An 11,785-nucleotide genomic window follows, 5' to 3' on the forward strand; every position below is an offset into this window, starting at 1 on the left:
ATAAAAGGGCATTCAAAAATTGATTTTATACTTCTTTTTATAAGAGAGTAATAAGTTCACATTTTCCATGTATATAAAAGTTGCTAATGTAACTCTTAATATACTAAATAATAATAATAATTCTAAGACCACAAAATAATTTACAGATTTGTTTAATAAACTCAAATTTTAGTGATTACTTGTAAGACTAAACTATATTGGTGTGTACAATAAAGCTCTATATGTAACAAGCAATTATGTATTTAATATCATCTTTGACTCTAAAACAATTTAAATGACATTAACACTATTGTAATTTACTCCATCAGGTCGTACACAATAAAAATGACATGTTTAGTGACTTAATAAATATCATTAAGGGTTAGTTACTCACAGTGTCAAACACTACATTATATAGAAAAGTTCGTTCAAAATTTATTTTTGAATAAGACAATTATATTTTTGTGCAGTTAAAACGGCTTACTAAATCTTACCACTACATGATTGGTGTAGTGGTGACCCCGTAGCTTTGTAACTATGTGATACACGTTCAATCTGAACTCAAAGTAATTTGTACATATTTATATGTATAGATTTGTATCCCAAAAATGATCGTCTTGCTGGTCCCCTGTGTGGTGGTGGCCAAACCCTACATTATGTAAAAAAGTTCGTTCAAAATTTATTTTTGGATAAGCCAATTATATTTTTGAGTAGTTCTAACGACCTACTAAATCTCACCACCACGTGATTTGTGTAGTGGTGACCCCATTGCTTTGTAACTCTGAGATACAGGTTCAATCTGAACTCAAATTAATATGTATAGATTTTACCCCAAAAATGGTTGTGTTGTTGGTCTCTTGTGTGGTGGTGGTTGTGGTGTTGTTGTCCTCCTCTTTTTGTGGTGAAATTCGAAACTCCTTCCCCCTAAGAGTGTGCTTGTATGTCATATGGTAGGTGTTATATTATTTATATACAATATAATGTTTTAGATTTAATAATGTGACAAAGTGTTTGTCACACATTGTAACATGAAAATACATGAGAGCTACAATTTGGATGGTGTGTATATCCAAGTGTGTAACATATTTTGGAGTTACAAATTTGTAACTCTCAAATATTACCCAGTAATATATAGAATATAAGTTACACATTTGAGTTTGAATTTCATAGAGTCATAATGTGATATGACTGTTGGAGATGTAATTTTAACTCGCATTATGTGTATGATAGTTACAAAATCAAGTGGGAAGGAGTTTGTGACGTTTTGAAAAAGTATGAAAATTTGGGAGGTTGAAATGCACTACGACCGCGACCATTATCATCTCTGGCCGCGACCACTGATACTCCTGGCTGCGGCCAGACATGCTGACAGCCAAATTCTAATTTTTATTTTTCCCCAAGTAACTCCCAAATATTTATTTTAATTCCATAAATATTCAATTAAACATTGGTAACAACCAATGGGTCGGTGAAATTTGAAATTCAAAGAATGTCTCAAAACTCTATAAATAGGAGTCTAATGCTTACTTGTAAGACATATCATTTCTATCCACTAGAGCATTTGGCTAGAAATACACCAAAGAGGGTTGTTTATTCCAGATAGTTATTCCATTTGTGAGAATTCACTTAGTGCTTGAGATAGGAGAAATAAACTTTTAGACAAATGTTGTAAACCTTATTCAATTTTGTGATTCCCAATATTCTTCACTTTGGTTGTGTGAATTACACAGTGCTTTCTTATTTGTTCTTGCATTTTTATCTTATTTCTTCTACTTCTCTTGTTTCATCTTCTATATATATTTGTTTGTGTCTTTTGCTGTAGAGTTGTAATTTCTGCTTACATTGTTTGTTCTACTTCTTTTAATTTATTTGTATCTATTGTCATAGAGTTGTGTTTCCTATCTTTCTCTTCATCTGCAACTTTCTATATTTACTTGTATTTTGCAATAGAGTTGTAACTTGTAACGTATCAATTGTATATTTTTGTCTAGAGATTTATTTGTTTTTCCTATTTTCATTGGAACAATAATATTATCTCTGACAATAGGCTGTGTCGGGTTAGGAATCATTAACATATTCTAAACTACAATGATATACACATTATCTATAACATGTAATGAAATAGTAATAATAAAAAAACAACCTACTAAATCTCTATAAACTAACTAAAATGTATGAATTGGACATAAATTTCTTCTCGGTAATTCTATAGGAGGGTAATGAATAAAACCTTATTTGCTGTAATCCCATAACAAAACAAAACTATTAATATTAGGGTTTATACATTTTTAGACCCTGTGTTTTGTCTCATTACTTATTTGGACCCTATGTTTTCACAAATTACTTTTTGGACCATATGTTTTCTAAAATAGTTTAAATAAACTCCTAAACCCGATTTTGATCAAAGTTTTTTGAACTAAAATCATAAATTATTCATCAAACTAACAACTCGGAACAAAAATACAGTCATTCTGCCTAAGAACTGTGTTGTTATATTCAATTTTTTGTTCATCAAAATCAAGTTTAGGGGGCCTATTTGAACCATTTTACAAAAACAAGGTCCAAAAAATAATTGATCAAAACACAGGGTCTAAACAAATAATGAAGAAAAACACAAGGTTTAAAATGGTATAAACTCTTAATATTAACATATGGATTAATATTGGGATTGTAATATGATTCTGATTGGAGTTCTATTAGCAACTGCGATTGGTTGTCTTAGTTGTCGTTTACTATTATATATGTCGTTTCACTTTATTAATGTCGTTTGTAGACTTATTATTTAATGCTTTTATTTAATTTGTTGGAAGTTGGAACTACTCTCTATCCTTACTCTTTTTCTATGTGTCATATGTTTTTCTTCCTTGACCAACATGATTTTCTCTTTCTTTTTTTTCTTCTCTGAGTTGTATTTTTCTTTATTTATTCTGATTTCTCTCGATTTCACTCTCAGTCAAATTTCACCTATTCTTGGGACTAAACACTCCTATGTTTTTTTCTTCTTCAAATTATCAGTTTTTGGACCTTTTATTTAAGAAAATTTATGCAAGAACCCTTTTGTTGTGTGATATGATAAAAAATTGTTTCTTATATCCAAATTTGGTCGATTTTTTTTTTCAATAAATAAGACAAAATACGCTGTATATTATGAATTATTATATTTAAATAATTTTTAGTGATTAAAAATTTAAAATGAAAAGTAAAAATAAAAAATCTCTATTATTTTCCCTTTCTCTTATTCACCATTCTCAAATCAAATTCAAGAATCAAACTCAAAATCACCTATGAAAATTTTCAATCCAAAATGCTTGACTAAATTTCAAATCCAAATGTAATCACTAAAATCATGATCCTATAGAATCAAAATACCAAATATTTGACAACAAAGTTTTTATTTTTATTTTTCCATAATAGAAGCCACAAAACATATGCAAAGTCCACACCCAATGATTGACTGTACTAGCACATGTCACGTAATCGTCTTCTCCACCTCAGACACTGGTTGTCCTCTCGAAGACAACAAAGAAATGAAAGGCGAATGCAAAGTGATGAAGAACCGCTAGAAGAAAGTGAAAATCAATCACCTGGAACACAGCAATACGCATCACCTCAGACTCCTCAACCAGAAGTTAGAAATACAACAGTTCATTACTCTCCTGAAACCTTTATGAAGTTCTATCCCCCTGAATTCTATGGCATCATTGATTCGAAAGTTCCGAAAAATTAGATTCGTATGATGGAAAGACTTTTTTATTTAGTTATAGTCTCACAACCAGACAAAGTTCGTCTAGCATGCTTATTGAGGGAGGATGCTAGCATCTCAACAATAGCTAGCTTCCTCCTTCAATAAGTATTGTGCCAGACGAATTTTGTCTGGTTGTGGGACTCGAGCCAAATCAAAAAGTCTTTTCAAGGTATGGATCCAATTCTCCGTGACTTTTGAATTAGTGTCGCCATTAAATTCAGGAGAATGGAACTTCATAAAGGTTTTAAGAGAGTAATAGACTGTTGTATTTCTAATTTCTGGTTGAGGAGCCTGAGATGATAAGTGTTGCTGTGTTCCAGGTGGTTGATTTTTACTATAGTATAGCGGTTCTTCATCACTTTGAATTGTCTTTCATTTCTTTGTTGTCTTCGAAATTGCTCTAATATTTCTTCCAATGGTCAATAATTTAGGGTCTAATTGGTATTCTATTGAGATCCAATTTTATGTTTTTAAATAATTAAAATTAGTGAGACCCATTATAATTAGTGATTGGTAGTTTGTTTTTTAAAATTAAATTCAAATCTGTATCCAAAATTTGTTAAAGAAAATTGAAAACGACAAAAGCTCGTTTTCTTATTTGTGAAATTATTTTTCGAAGTCCTACATATTCAACATCTGTTATATTTTCAAATTTAATATCAATCACATATTCAGTTTTTTAAAACTAAAAAACAATTTAGTAACATTGAACCAATCACATTTTCATAAACATATTTTTAATCACTAAATTCAGATTTTCATTTCAGAATCCCACTTTTTAAAAATACAGTTTTCTAATCGCGAACCAATCGTACCCTTACCTATTTTAAATAATATTTTTATAAATTCAAAATTTAAGTATTTCTTTATAAAAGTATAAACTTAGTTATACATTACATATAATGTTAAGTAAGGGATGCGTTACACATGAGTATGGTAAAATATATATTTTGTTCCTTTATACAATACAACTTTGATAAATTATTACTCAATTAGCTAATAACTTTGATTAAATTATAGTTTTGTCCAGCTCATTGCAAATGTGAAATTAATAATTTAAAAATTTATAAGATAATAATTTTTATAAAAAAAACACATAATTTCCACTTGATATCTACTCTTGAAAATAATTTTAATTATTTTTTTTTCGTGACTTGAATTTATTGCATATGCGTTCTTGAATCCAATATGGTATTGTTCGGTTTAGTAAATTAAGTTCATTCATCAATTTTTTTGACATGTTCATACATAATAATAATAATTCGATTAAATAATTAATTTTTATAAGGTCAACGTTATCAGTTTTAAGAGATTTTACTATATTTGATAAAAAAAAGTTTATGTCAATTTACAAATATATATTTGTAACTAATTAATTAGAAAAAACGAGGAAAAAAAACAAAAGAGAGTGCCAACTAACACATCTTAATAAGAAATATATAATCCTTAATTATTTTTCAATGGTATTAAATTATTATAATATTAATTTACTTTTATTAAAGTCATTTTTTAACTCTTACGAACAAACTATTAATTTATTAAATCAAAGACTATAAAAATAAATATGGAAAAAAATAATGATTAAAATGAAATATTAAGAAGTTGTTTTAACTAATTGAAAGTACTTTGAAATCAAGTTAACAAAATTATAATGTTCCATTATTAAATTAATAAATACTTTAGTCAAATAAGAAGTTAATTACCTTACTGTTCATATGGTTCTACTAAAACAAATTATAAATTAATTTCCAATAACATAATCTCTTTTATGGTCACATTTTGAATTTTGGCGTAAAAAATTCGCTTGATCATAAATTAATACTTATTTAATTATTATTTAAATTGAAATCACAACAAAAAGATTATCTTATCATTTCTACACAATCTATATACCCGTTCGTTCGGGTCCTTAAAAAAGAGAGTAATAATATATACATTTAAAATATCTCTCAAACATTATATACAATAACGTGTCATTACTTTTTTTTATTAAATTATTGTATACAATGTTTGAATGTATATTTTAAGTGTACATATCATTACTAAAAACGATTTAAGATCTGATTGATTCGTGATTAAAAAACTGTATTTTCAAAAAATGTATTTCTAAAATTAAAATCTAAATTTATAGTTTTAAAATATGTTTTTAAAAATGTAATTGGTTCAGAATCTGTAAACTGTTTTTTAATTTTAAAATACTGAATATGTAATTGGTAGAGAATCTAAAAAATATTAAAAAGTAATAGATTTGTAGAATTTTAAAATATAATAATTTGAATCGAGAAAAATCATAAAAGTTGTATTTTAGTTAAAATCATTATTTGGATTAAAAACTTAAAAACAAGCAATCAACCCAGAATTCACGTGAATCCTACTATATTTTTTTTTTAGCTTTAGAATTCATAAAATTGAATTTGGATTCACAAAATTCAATTTAGAAATACATGTAAATATTGCTCTTATAACACATTAATATTTTTTTAACATTTAATTTTTTAAAAATAGATAGAAATTAATTATTTGTTAGGTAAATTAACATGGAACCGGGATATTTTATTCACATTTTAATAAAGAAATTACATTATAACTTGGATAAATTAATACACTAATTAATTCATAACTTTTACACAATTAGAAGCTAATATAAAAAATTAATAATTCCCTAAATTTACAAGATACCCATTTCATTTTATAAAATAATAAATAAATTAATTAATTTATAAAATAATATTTCATTTTATAATTAAACAAAAGGACTAATACTTATTTTCTATTTTCATTTCTTACTGGTAAACAAACACAACCCTAATAAATAATTCTACTACAATTTATGCCACATTACATCTTGTATAAAAACACTTTTGTTTAACTATTTGAATTTGAAGAAAAAGAAAACTTAAAGACAAGAATCCAATAAATAAATTAACCCTTCGATAAGTTTAATATTACTATAGTCTCATTTATTTATAGATCTGGCCGAACATTGTTCAATAATGAAAAAATATAAAAATTGATAAAATGAAAATATAGTTTTTTTTTTCATTAAAAAAATGTCAGTGAATGAGAATAAAATTTAGTATTTTAGATCAATTTTTTTTTAGTACTTTCGTTGGAGTTGCTCAGTAATTGTAAAAATATTAAATAAAATTTGTATAAAAATGATCTTCCAATGAGTGAACTATTTTATATATTTTTTATATTACTCCATATTTTCTTTCCATATTAATTATATATATTGCTTTTTTTTTTCTTTATCAGTTATAATTTTAAGTATTTTAAAAATCAAAAAATATATTTAACGATGTAGAAAAAATATAAAATAAATATTTGACTTAATATAAAAAAAAATTAAGATTTCTGTAACGTATTTGGAAGAACAGAGGAGAACATACGACCTTAGTCCATATTAATATATTTTATCTGAAATAATAATAATTTTTAAAACAAACAAATTATTTTTACAGCTTCAAAATTTTAAGATCAGAGAGCCAGAACAGTCTATATATTATTTATATTACCCAAAAAAAATAAAAAAAATGTTAATTTTTTATTTAATGCTGAGTCGGGTCGAGAGCAGATCCACAATAAATTAATAAAAAATAGTTAATAATACGAAAAGAAATTAATAAATTTTATTTTTTTAATGAAAAAAAAGAGAGATGAACAATACCTGATGGGAAAGAAAGAGTGAGAAACAGTCAGAAAAATGGAACAGAGAATGGAAAAGGGAAGAAGGCCTGGAAATCAATGGTATGGGAGGTGTTGGGAAAAGCTCCTATTTTTCTATTTTTTTTTCATATATATATATATATATAAAGATTATACATATATAGATCTATAGATATAGATTATACATATTTGGATATATATATATATATAGATATAGCTTTGCCCAATCCCCCCATACCTACAACTTCCAGCAAACTCATTCCCTTTTCCTCTTGTTCCTATTGTATAATAATAATCACCATAGATGAGTGTGTATATATATATATATACAGTTTTGAAAGAAAAGTGTTTGTGGTGAAGTGAACGAGTGAGGAAGAGAGAGCTCGTATTTATATATACAAAAAAGAAATAAAATAAAATAAAAGAAAAGGAAATAATTGAGAAGAATCGTGGAAATAAGGCAAAAACGCGGTTTTGGGAAATTACATAAATGTTTATAATTTATTTATTTTTATCAAATAAATGGCGTGGTTTAGGGGTTGGTGGAAGTTTCAAGGAAATGAAGGAAAGAGAGATGAGAGCAGAAAACGAGTGGATGTGGATGGATGGTGACTCATCAACCTTATCTTATTAAGAAATGCCCACCGTTTGAAGTGCATTGTACACTTTCTACTAGGGCTGAGCATTGGGTGGGTTGGTCGGGTTACAAGGTATTTTTATACGTTTAATGTCATAATTGGATTAGCAAAAGTGACCCGTAACTTGCCCAATTAATAAATTTTTTTCTAAACCCGTCCAATAAGTTGGGCGGGTTGGTCAGGTTAACCCGCCCAAACCGAAATGGTATTTTTTTTTTGCGGGTTGGTCGGGTCAACCCGCCCAAACAAAAGTGGTATTTTTTTTTTTAACATTTTTGTAATTTTTTTCTTTTAAATACTAGTACTAATAGTGTGAAGTTTATATTTTTAAGCTTAAAACAATATTTTAAATTTATAGTAAAAAAATTAAAACAAAACTTAATTAATTTATATATTTATTTGAATATATTAAAAATAATAAATTCTTAATTGGGCGGATTGATAATTATTTTCAACCCGCCCAATGTAACAATTGGGTGGTTTAAATTTTGGTTGGTTCATTCGGGTTACGTTTTTTGGCGATTTTTTCGGGTTGGTTTGGGCTGTTTATTCGGGTTGTAAAATTTTTTGCACAGCCCTACTTTCTACCCCCGTTTGAAGTCATACTGTTATTGGTGCAATTCAATATCGGGTCTCATATATTTGAATTTAATAAATATTATGAGGTATCACTAACTAACCATATGATGCCACCTCATATGGTGTTGGGCACCTTAAAGTGTCAAATAGCAATACTCTATCTTATTTGAGTGATGTTTAATATCACGAGGTGACACTCTATGATTAATTGACGATACCTCATAATACTTATTAAATTTAAATAAGTAGGATATGATATTGAATCTCACCTGTGTGCCACATCCTTATAGTGTTGGACACCAGTGGTGTCCCTTAATAATTTTCTATCTTCTTTGTTATTGCTATAAAACGGTTGGATGATACTTGTCACTACTTTTATGTCGATTGGTGTATTTAGTATCGGATCATGCTTATTATTTTTTAAATTAAAATATATGGGATTTTATATTGAATTATATCAATGACAATTTGTCGTGTGAGGTAGTATTTGATAGTATTGGTATCTTTTAGCAATTTTTTATTTTTTTTTGGACTAATTTTTTTTTTTCCGTCTTAAAGTGTTTAACATCATATAAGGTGTTTCTTTATAATTGATTAGTGATACTCAATATTACTTATTAAATTAAAAGAGGTGGACTCCACTATTACATTGTACCAATAATTTAGATACTTCTAGTGCCTATTAGCAATTATCTATTAAATAAGAGTAGTTCTAGACACAATTAAATTGCATATGCTTTTTACACACAATAATGTTAATTTAATTTGAACCATATATTTGCGGCATAAATACCCATTTTGTTGCTAATAAGTACCCAATTTTTAAAAGTTGCGGCATAATTACCCATTTTGTTCATTTTGTTGCTAATAAGTACCCAATTTTTAAAAATTGCTGCATTAATACTCAAAATTCCACTTTTTAGACTCTGCCGTTGGTACCCACTTAACAGAGTTACTATTAAGGACACGTGTACTGTCCTGATAATTCTTCTTTTTTTTCACCTAATTAATTAAGAAAATACATAAAACTAATTAAAATAAAAATTAGTACTCTAAAGTCTTACAGACAGATGACATCTGATAGTAAGTACTCTAAAGTTTCCTCTTGGACTTTTTATCGGGCTAAAAATAAAGCTAGACACATTATTGATGGTACTTATTGTGTTTTCTTAATTAATTAGGTGAAAAAAAAAGAAGAATTATCAGGACAGTACACGTGTCCTTAATAGTAACTCTGTTAAGTGGGTACCAACGGCAGAGTCTAAAAAGTGGAATTTTGAGTATTAATGCAGCAATTTTTAAAAATTGGGTACTTATTAGCAACAAAATGAACAAAATGGGTATTTATGCCGCAATTTTTAAAAATTGGGTACTTATTAGCAACAAAATGAACAAAATGAGTATTTATGCCGCAAATTTCCTTATTTTTTAATAGGAACTATATCAAATTATGTATTAAATGGGTCAACACAAAATGACAAAAATTAAACATGTGACACAAATTAATTTATTTCGTATTGTTTTCAACCCTTATCATCATATCGTGTCAAGTAATACTAAAATGCCTCATAATATTGTTTTATAAAGCATATTAATCAAATTCAAATAAATTAGAACTAATATTGTGTATTATAGTTTATTAAATTATTTTAGGAGTTATGTAATGTTGAGTTTTCTTGACTCAATAATATTGATTTTTTTGTCTTTCCCCTACCACAAACATAGTCTATCATAAAAGACTAACAATGAAAGTAGAGCCTATTTTCTAATTTATGAAATTTGTATTAAGGATATTATTGTCTGCAATTGACACGTGTTAATTATTAGAAAAGTATTTAAGCTCTATAGGAGTTAATAAAGTTCGGAGCTTGCCTAGAGCTCCTCGGAAGGTAAGCCTTTCCCAGTATGTTATGATTCGCCTCCAGAGATAAATGCCTTCAACTATGTTATGTCCCTAGGACCATTATCATAGTCTTCACGATCACATGTTTATAAAGCAGTGCTATGTGCCATGTACAACAATCCTGAACCACAAGCAGCTGTCTGACAAAGCTACTATTCCTTCAAGTTGTGGTGTCGAGTCCGTACATGCGACAAGCAGCACGTCCCAATGCACCGCTTAACATAGGAAAACGCATAGTGACCCCCTGATATTTTCAATGGCGTGTTTTTCCAAGAGTTTGTGGGCTGCAACCTCGGAAATGGTCTCGTGTGATACGCACGAGCCCACCACAACTTGTATTACGAGAATGTGCGTTAACTAACATTTAGATCATAATTAGTTGGGAATGTTTGTAGTAAATCCCCTCGAAGGGAGTTAATGGTCATCGACCACTATATATAAGGCTAGGCACCCATTGTGAAGGGGCCGAAGTTTTGCATTCAGAACACTTCCAAAAGCTACCTGAACCTCATAGAAGCTTGAAACCTTCAAACTTCCTCAAATCCTAATACAATAGACTCGTGAATTAGACTTAATTAATAACTTAATTACATAGAAACTATGTCTTTTTAGTGCATTTTCTTTAAAAAATTTAAATTAGTTGATTGCGAAAAAAAATAGTCAATATACACCACATTTAAAAAAAAAAGATTACAAAATAAAAATTCTTATTTATAATTATTTAAAATCCAAAATTTAAATTGATATTAAAAAAAAAGTAAAATTAAGGAAAGTGCATTGAATAAAAGCATCAATGGACCACTCTCTTTGATTTGCAGAAAACTAACGGTTCACACATTCACTCTTGGGGAGCGAGAAAGTTTGTCTTTGTGGAATACAAAATTAAATTGGAATCTTTATTTTAAGTTTTCTTTTCTTTTTTTTACAAATTATTATTCCTCTATGGAATCCAATGTTTTTTTTTCTTTCTTAAATACAAAAAAATGGAATCCAATGCTTTATTTTTACTATTTTAATTTTTCTTGTCCTTTTCCAAAAATATGACCATGCCTTAATTTATTTATTTTTCAAAATAAATACCAATCAATGTGTAAGTTATCACATTTAAAGCATGGGAAATTATTTTGGTAGGGCTTTCAAAAAGAACCCTACGATAGGGTTCTTTTGTATTCTCAATCTTTAAATAGTTTTTGACGCGATTTTTTTTATGACCGTGTATATTATAGTTATTTAAAGTATCCTGCAAATTTTCAGAAAATTCTGAATAATTTA

At 27.8% G+C, this 11,785-nt stretch overlaps 1 long non-coding RNA gene across 2 annotated transcripts; it reads right to left on the minus strand.

The window, feature by feature from the left end:
- Window positions 1–133: 133 nt before the first annotated feature.
- LOC133821864 (uncharacterized) lies at window positions 134–7,918 on the minus strand. Of its 2 annotated transcripts, XR_009887771.1 has the most exons (3): window positions 7,395–7,895; window positions 718–903; window positions 134–628 (listed from the first exon to the last, which is right to left on the minus strand). It is a non-coding gene; the product is annotated as an uncharacterized LOC133821864 (long non-coding RNA). The 2 variants fall into 2 exon arrangements; XR_009887772.1 differs by lacking the exon at window positions 718–903 and having other exon boundaries at window positions 7,395–7,918.
- Between the last annotated feature and the right edge of the window lie 3,867 nt (window positions 7,919–11,785).

Source organism: Humulus lupulus, chromosome 3, assembly GCF_963169125.1.
Source record: "Humulus lupulus chromosome 3, drHumLupu1.1, whole genome shotgun sequence".
NCBI lineage: Eukaryota > Viridiplantae > Streptophyta > Magnoliopsida > Rosales > Cannabaceae > Humulus > Humulus lupulus.